General features: G+C 38.4%; 1 pseudogene across 1 annotated transcript; it reads right to left on the reverse strand.

Moving 5' to 3' along the window:
• Positions 1-1,069: 1,069 nt before the first annotated feature.
• Positions 1,070-2,805, reverse strand: LOC309622062 (mitochondrial import inner membrane translocase subunit Tim8 A pseudogene; annotated as a pseudogene). The gene has a single exon. The product of its transcript is annotated as a mitochondrial import inner membrane translocase subunit Tim8 A pseudogene (transcript).
• Between the last annotated feature and the right edge of the window lie 3 nt (positions 2,806-2,808).

Consider the following 2,808-nt stretch of genomic DNA (forward strand, 5'->3'; position numbering starts at 1 on the left):
TGTATATCTGTAGCTGATTCACTTTGTTATAAAGCAGAAACTAACACACAATTGTGAAGCAATTATACTTCAATAAAGATGTTTAAAAAAAAAAAAAAGAAGTATAAGAACAGTGTCTTACCAAATAGAGAATATCAATAAAGAGAAATTACAAAAAAGAACCAAATAGAAGATCTGTAGTTGAAAAGTACAATAACTAAAATAAAAAATTGACTGGAGAAAGCTCAGTATCAGATTTGAACAGGCAGAAGTATGAGTCAGTGAACTTGAAGATAGGCCAATTGAGATTATCCAGTGTGAGAAACAGAAAGAAAAAAGAATGAAGAGAAATTAACAGAATCTCAGAGTCCTATGGGACACCTTCAAGCATCCTATTATACACATAATGGGAGTTCCAGATGAAGAGACAGAAAAAGAGACTGAAGGAGTATTTGGAGAAATAATGGCCTAAAATTTCACAAATTTGATGACTGCTGTTAATCTGCACATCCCAAAAGCTCAAGGAAGTCCAAGCATGATACAGTCAAAGAGAGCCACATCTACATACATCATAAACCATCAAATGACAAAGACAGTGTTAAAGCAGCAAGAGCGGAGTTATCATGTACAAAGAATCTTCAATAAAACTAATTGCTGATTTTTCATCAGAAACCATAGAGGCCAGAAGGCATTGCAATGACATATGCAAAGAGCTGAGGAAAAGAACCTGCCTACCAAGTATTCTGTACCTAGCAAAACTACCCTTCAGAAATGAAGGAGAGATGAAGACATTCTCAGATAAACAACAGTTGAAAGACTCCACTGCTAGCAAACTGACCCACAGAAAATACTAAAGAGATTTTTTTCAAGATGGAATGGTGAACACCAGACAGTAACTTAAATCCACATGAAAAAAGTACTAAAGGTAACTACATAAGTAAATACAAAAGACAGTATAAATGTATTTTTGTTTGTAAGTCAGTTTTTCTCCTATATGACTTAAAAGACAAATGCAGTATAAGCAAGTCCCAAATACATAAAGAAAAACTAACAGAATTAAAATGAAAAAACCTGACACTATTTTTTTAAATAAATAAATAAATTTATTTATTTATTTATTTGTATTTTTATTTTTGGCTGCGCTGGGTCTTCGTTGCCGCGCGCGAGTTTTCTCTAGCTGTGGCGAGCAGGGGCTACTCTTTGTTGTGGTGCGCGGGCTTCTCATTGTGCTGGCTTCTCTTGTTGAGGAGCACGGGCTCTAAGTGCATGGGCTTCAGTAGTTGTGGCTCTTGGGCTCTAGAGCGCAGGCTCAGTAGTTTTGGCGCGCAGGCTTAGTTGCTCCGCGGCATGTGAGATCTTCCCAGACCAGGGCTCGAGCCCGTGTCCCCTGCATTGGCAGGCGGATTCTTAACCACTGTACCACCAGGGAAGTCCGAAAAACTGACACTATTAAACGGAGAAATATTTCAAGCCAATAGCAAACGGTCATATATTGTATAATTCCATGTATATGAAATGTCCAGAATGAGCAAATCCATATAGACAGAAAGTAGATTAGTGGATGCCAGGGGATGTTGGGGAGGGGAAAATAGGGAGTAACAGCTAACATATACAAGATTTCTTTGTGGGGGCGTGACAAAAATGTTCTGGAATTAGATAGCAATATTGGTTGTGAAAATACTAAGAACTAGTGAATTGTACACTTACTTTAATCGGTGAATTTTTTTTTTTGAATCTTGTAGAAGTTTTTATTTCAGTGATGAAAAGAACGCAGTAAATGGAAACTATGCTGGTTTACGTTAGGCATGCACCTCTACCTGAAACTGCTGTTAGTTTTTGACTGGCCTAAATCTTTATAACTTATTTTTTCATTTAGGCACATCTTTAAATTTTTTTGGACCCTGACATACAGGGTAAGTTAACGTCTTCCTTGTGGCAGTTTAGTATGAGAATTATGTTCGCTGGCTAGATTCCTTTAACTAAAGTCCTCTAGACTCTCAGGCTACCTGTACTAGCTCAAGACTGTACTTTATATATAGAAATTTAAGTGAATCACAGTATAAGGGAGGGAGATAATCTAGAAAAGTGAAATGTACTGTATGAATACTCCATACATTTTTTTTCCAGCACTGATAATCAAACACTAGATAAGGAGGCCTACAGTCAAGTACCAAATTACTCTTTCCCCCACTGCTGCCCTTTCTGAGAGACACAAAGATGTATATCGATCTCTCCAGAAATCTGAAAGGAATCCACACAAATAACAGATTATTACCTATGTGGTCCCACATATCAAATTATAGAGCAGTTCCACTATTAAAATTATAGGAAGCAGTTAATGGGACTATGAGGAAAGCATCGTCCCACATACAGTAACATACACCTAGTAGAGTTTTCCATTCATCTGTCAATTGTTTTCCCAAGATTAGCATTAAAAAACACAACCCCAAACACATTTGACCCTCAAACCACCCCCACACACAAAAATCGGTCTTTATTCATTCTCAGATGACAGGATGTCCCAAGAGTGACAAAGGTGGGAGCCGATCCCCCCACAGCCTTTTCTTCAACCATCCCATCAACTGCTCTTCATTTCTTGAACTACCTTCCTTTTCCAGAGAGGTAATACTCAGGTCAGTCAGAAAGGCTTTCTGAGAAGACTGGCTTGGATTTCTGGGTCTGTTCCAGTCGATTCTAGATGAATTGGCTTGTATCAATGAAGCGCTCAACGCAGTTCACAAAACAAGCCTCAGCCCGACTGTCCAACTTTGGCCCAGGCTTGTCCATGCACATTTCCCAACAAAGTTCCGTCATCTGGTGCACCAGCTG

This window comes from Balaenoptera borealis, assembly GCF_965194805.1.
Source record: "Balaenoptera borealis genome assembly, contig: HAP1_SCAFFOLD_1437, whole genome shotgun sequence".
Taxonomy (NCBI): domain Eukaryota; kingdom Metazoa; phylum Chordata; class Mammalia; order Artiodactyla; family Balaenopteridae; genus Balaenoptera; species Balaenoptera borealis.